The sequence below is a fragment of the Crassostrea angulata genome, unplaced genomic scaffold (assembly GCF_025612915.1).
Source record: "Crassostrea angulata isolate pt1a10 unplaced genomic scaffold, ASM2561291v2 HiC_scaffold_114, whole genome shotgun sequence".
Lineage (NCBI taxonomy): Eukaryota > Metazoa > Mollusca > Bivalvia > Ostreida > Ostreidae > Magallana > Magallana angulata.
The window spans coordinates 110,351-116,392 of NW_026441669.1; the positions used below are offsets into that span (position 1 = coordinate 110,351).

The 6,042-nt window shown below is 33.5% G+C and overlaps 1 long non-coding RNA gene across 1 annotated transcript; it reads right to left on the minus strand.

Annotated features, from left to right (window-relative positions):
• Window positions 1-4,027: 4,027 nt before the first annotated feature.
• LOC128169292 (uncharacterized) lies at window positions 4,028-4,590 on the minus strand. Its single transcript, XR_008241518.1, has 2 exons — window positions 4,479-4,590; window positions 4,028-4,254 (listed from the first exon to the last, which is right to left on the minus strand). It is a non-coding gene; the product is annotated as an uncharacterized LOC128169292 (long non-coding RNA).
• Window positions 4,591-6,042: the final 1,452 nt, after the last annotated feature.

Here is a 6,042-nt window from a genome sequence, read left to right on the forward strand (position 1 = left end):
TATAAATCCTTTGATACTATGCGAAAATAGATGAGTATTGAATATATAGTGACTAACTGACAGAAGGCATAATAATTTGATATAATACACACATGGTTGATGAAGTCGAGTTATTGCACACGTACGTTACTCGGTCTATGGCTGAGTAAGTACTATGTTAACATGGCTGAATTAATACTTTACATGTGCGGATCAAGATTTGTCCAGGGGAGAGGGATCCGATGCATATATGTATTATTTTTATAATGTAATTTAAAGAAAGTTGAATTTAACAGGAAGGGGGGGGGGGGTCCGCACTTCTCTACCCCCCCCCCCTCTCTCTTCTAGATCCGCGCATGCCTTATAAAGTAAACACAACTTTGTCTGTTAAAATTCATAATGAACGATATCTTGAGCATATTGAGTTGTATACGGAAATGGATTCATAACTGCATAGATTAACCCTTTCGCTGCCACGTCAAAAAAGATGTTATTACGCTTCAGTGCCAAGCATGACGTTATCAGATTCATGTTTTGACGTAACAATCTGACACAACGCGCCGTACTATTTTTTTTAGCTTTGCGGGATGCAGTTTTGTGTCTAATTGATAAGTTCTAATGTTATTATCGAAAACAATGGCTTTTTATCTTTTTCTCTTTCATTTCAAATAAGAAGTTACGCCATTCTTTTTTTTTTCTCTTTTTTTGCGTCGCCAAATGAAAAAGAAATGTAGAAAAATATGAATTACTTCGTTAATGATGCATGTTCCCAAGCTTTAACAAATACGTTCAGTTTTTAAAATGATCACTTTCTTATCCTGTCAATCCTTTATTATGATCCACGCATACATGTTAATTTTTTTAATCATTGAAATTGTAATTAGTTCTATAAGATCTAACGCATATATCTCTTATTTTTAAGTTTATATATATATATATATATATATATATATATATATATATATATATATATATATATATATATATATATATATATATATATATATTATTACTTATTAGGTTAGTTACTGACTCACTACGGAAATATATTGGGTTGATCAATCTCATAGATGGTGAGGCGAAGCCGAGCCGTCTATGAGATTGATCAACCCAATATATTTCCGTAGTGAGTCAGTAACTAACCTAATAAGTGTTTTGTTTTCCCGAGGACTATTAAGCGACATATTTATTCACAAATAGCGATGATCATGGCACAGCCATGTACAAGATACCTAACATCTCGTCGAATTTAACTCTTTTAAACTCCTCAAAATTTTCAATCTCACCTTTCAAATACTCTTTAAAAATCTTTGCTTCACCCATGTTTACTTACAATGTTTTGTTGCTATTCTTTTTAAATGTTTTCTCCCTTTTCTCTGCGGAGATTTGAGCAAATTTCGACGCTGCCATTTTGTTCTGCTCCAGACAAAACAATGTGACGTCAATATTCTAAGGGCAACTACTCTAATTTTAAAGAATTTCAAAGGGCAACTACTCCTAAAACTTAAAGAACTTACGGCATGCGGTTTATGTATTAAATACTATGAAATGTCGAAATGAGTAAGCGAAGCGTTGACCAATGACGGCCATATTGCTTAATATTAATTCTCACAGAACAAATATAGAGATATATGAGGCAATCACGTGCTATGTTTAAACCAATGAAAATGTGACATTTCAGTCCAAGGGAAACAAATATATATATGAGACATAAATTTCACAATAAAAAATCTTATTCCTGAGAGAGAGAGAGAGAGAGAGAGAGAGAGAAAGAGAGAGAGAGAGAGTTTAAGTAGGTTGACTTAAAAAAATCTTAAATTATCGGATTTCTTTTTTGCTAACCTTATGACATGCAATGCAAACTTAATCATGTTTTTTCACACCAGAGTTTCCCTCAAAGCGTGAAAAATGGAACTAAAAATCTTCAGTTGATGGGGCGGGATTATTAAATAGTTATGACGAAAGTAAATGGTCTAAATAGCAATAACTAAGTTTTTCTCCCGAATAATGTGGACATTTTTTTTAAAAACATCTTCATTCGGTCTCGCACAGTATGGGATTTACTGACCATGTACAAACCATATTAGATCAACAGTAAACTATATGTGTAATTAAGCAAAACACCAAATGTTTTAAAGCGATTTTATATAACATTGTTTTAGAGCATGTATGCATCATCAATACGATATTTTTGTAACAATCATTGTCATCAATAGCGGATAGTTTTCAAAAACTAATTAATTAGTATAACGCAAATATGTTAGTGTTCAAGAGGCGGGTATTGCTGGCTGCAGCTGTAAAGGTTTATCATGATGCAGTTTAAAGCAATATATGAGCTGTATTTTTTAGAATTTTATTTTTCTGCAAAAATACTAGCATGGTTAGTCTGCATGTAACTTAAACCCTTATGATAAAAATAATTTGAAAGAATCACTAATTTCGTCAGAAGAAAGATTTTTCTACGACGGATTATACCGCGGATCAAGTTTTGTACAGGACGACAATAATTCAAATTTGCTTCAATTGAGGCTTCTTTACGGCTTTCCAATAAAGATATGGCTAACAAAACTTTAAAAAGCATGATATTTTTGTCAATTTAGTAGAAAATAACACTTTCGTAAAAAAAATATTTCAGCATGAAAATCGCAGCTCATATTGCTTTAAGAAATTTGCAAAAAGGAATTGATTTGTCATGTGTGTTAGATAGGCAGACAGACAAACAGACAAAGAATGACAGTGCTAGATTGGTTAGCAATTTCTTGTTCGTTTTATAAAATAATCATTTCTATGAAATCACGCAAGCAAAAACGTCCATCCAAGTTTATGCTCGTACAGTCATTTGGGGGTATTTCGAATCACCCCGCGTTCCGTGTTTTTAGGAAGTTTGATGTATCGCACTGCAATGTACAAAACATGAACAAATTAAACTCTCCAACAGTCACCACCTGCAATGTTATTTACATAGGCGTCAGAATCGGGGGAGGGGGGGGGGCTAAGGGAGGCCCCCATCCCACTTTTTTTTTTGCAAAGATAGACCAAACCATTAGGCACATAGCATCATTGAGCCCCCCCTCCCCCCCCCCCCACATTTTTTTCTCGCAGGAAACATAATTGTTCCGAAATTTAAATTGAAACGATTAAAATGTTAACAAGTTGGGGTCATAGGCAGTCTATTCCTCCCCCACCCTCGGATTAGGAATTTCATGATGTGGAAAAAATATAATATTTGTTGTAAGGGAGGTATAGGTATACTACCCCCCCCCCCCACGGATTAGGAGTTTCATGATCTAAAAAAAAAAAATTGTTCGAAGTATACGTCCCCCCCCCCACACACACACACGGATTAGGATTTTCATGGTTTTGGGAATTAGTCTTTTATTTTTTTTTTACTTGTCAATATTTCTGAGGATTAGTCTTTCAATTTGCTTCCGACGCCAGTGATTTATATATAGAGACTTTAAAGAAGAAATGACATACATTAATAAATTATTTTCTGATTAAAATCTTCTCGCTAACCTCAGTAAAGGGAATTTGTGTGATGAAAACGCTGCTAAATATTCATTTCTCATTACACTGTATGATATTTCTTTATTAAGCGAGAAAATTGATACAGTGTATGTTTGTTACCGCATGCAAGGATCCAGAAAACTTTTCCAGGGGGCGTCCGAGGGATAATTTTGTTTTCTGAAGTTGGAGAGAGGGTTTGAGGCTTATTTCGGGAATTTTGCTATGTAATCTTATTAATTTTGAATTTTCCAAGAGGTGGGAGGAGTAGTCCATGCACTCCCTTCTAGGTCCGCACATGAACGATTATGATCTTTCTGTTGGACCAAAACAACGAAGTGTATTAAACATGCGTTTTTACACATATTTTACAATCAAGTTGAACAAAAAGTGTTATTCAAAATACCCCAAATGACTGTATTAATGATTTTGTAAACAGAAAAATGTATAGGTGTCACAATTGCATTCAAATTGTATACTAGGTTCTTAACACATTTCACCAATCTGGTAAAAGGATGGTCCTTGTAAGTCAAACAAAACAAAATTTACAAAACAAACACAATTTATTTACAAATATACAATAATTAGGAGGTTGTTGACATCAGTTCTATCGGATGGACTAGATGGCATTCGACAAGACGTCTCACATAAGGTAAGTTCCGTAGGACTGGGAAAGCATAAGTTTTTGGTTTGGATATTAATTGTCCCACCATAAGTCCTTCCACGGATATAACATGGTCCACCACGTGCACGTGCCCACTCCGTGGTCACCTATTTAAATATCGAACAACGTGGCGTAATAAGTTTTCTTATACACCTATTTGAAATTAGATACATATACTGACTCATTAAACACACCGCTGCAGTATATTACAATTCTGGGCTACCGTAACATAACAGCTATTAAAATTACAATTTCACATACCTGTAGTCTAACTCTACTCACAATGCAGAATTAATATCAACCATAAAAATAGAAATAATGTAACACTTACTGGGTTGTATCTCTCTCACACAAATAAGCCCACACAGGGATGCCGTTCCCAAGATCACACAGCATGGGAAACGCCCAAGATATCTCACCAAGAGTACAGACACGTCCACACATTTCAAACAAAATTCAGATACTAGAACTCAACCAAAAGTATGGGAGTATGGTTGGAACATAATTGTGACAATAGGCTTATCGTGAAATTTTTAAAACTGCTATGCCCGATTTCATTAAAAAAAATTGTTCGCTTTTATACGATGGCTATGCTAAGTATATGTATCATAATAGACATTGCAGTAGTTTTCCAGGTCAATTAAGTCATATTTTAATGAAAAAGTGATGTACACAATTTATTTACAAAAACAAACAACATAAATTGTATTCATATCTTTCGTCTCATAATAAAATTCGCTGCTGAGGTCAAGGCGGATATGGTTGTATAACGACTTTGAAAAACATTCAAATCAAAAATAAAACATCCGGTACATTTTATTCACTAATATTTGGAGAAGTGTTTTGTATACAATCGATACATCACATGCGGGTTGAATAAACCCAATTATTCGGGAACGAAACTAAACGGTTCCCGTTTCTGAACATTCCAAGATGGAGTTGGTTTGTTTGTTTGTTTTGTTTATTGTGTTCTCATACAAAAATTTTTTATGTACATGTACTTTAAATAATTCAAACTTTGAAGGGAGACGGATTTTGCTTGTGTAAATAGGCATCTTTTTAATAAATTTGGTCCGTATAGAAAATATTTGATACTCTCGAAGCCAAAAAAATCATACTATGTAGCTTTAAATTATCTGTATGTTTTAGAATCTTCCTTTTCTCGGACAGGTGAACACTAATTTAATTTTTACATTTTATTCCATACAAAGTAAAAACTTTTACCACATCATACGTGTAATATTGACAATCACGATCGTCAGTTGTAAATGTTTGAACTCTCGAATTTTTTTTTTTATAATTTTGTTCTTAATGTCCTCTAAAATCTTATCATTATTTATAGATACAACTACGATTGTGATTTACATTATAGTTCAAATAGTCAAAGATTTAAAAACAATATAGACCTAAGAAAGAACGATTACACATAGTTCATCATCATACGATGAAATATGACAGTTATGATATGCAAAACATTTACGATTCTATATCTCGATTGGAGCTAAGGAGTGTTTTTTTTTACCAACTTGTGGTCTTACAGTTTGTTTTGGTGATTAAATCCGCTTGACCAACTGAGTTGTCTAAAATATGATAATGATAACATTTTGTGGTTAAAACATTGATATATTTTATATACTAAAATTAAACATAAACTGAAAGAATAAAAAGTATTTTCATAAAGTATATTACACTCCTTGAAATATGTCCTTCGTTTACCGCTATATTTTTGCCTGTACACACAGTAGATGCTTTTTGTGACCATAAAACAGGTAATGACTTAAAAGTCCGTGCGGAGAGAACCATCTGTGTGAAAATGTCTATGATGTGCGGTGTCCAATTTTAGAGACACGGTTGAAATTTAGTTTTAAGAAAGAATGTCTCTGTTTGAAATGCTC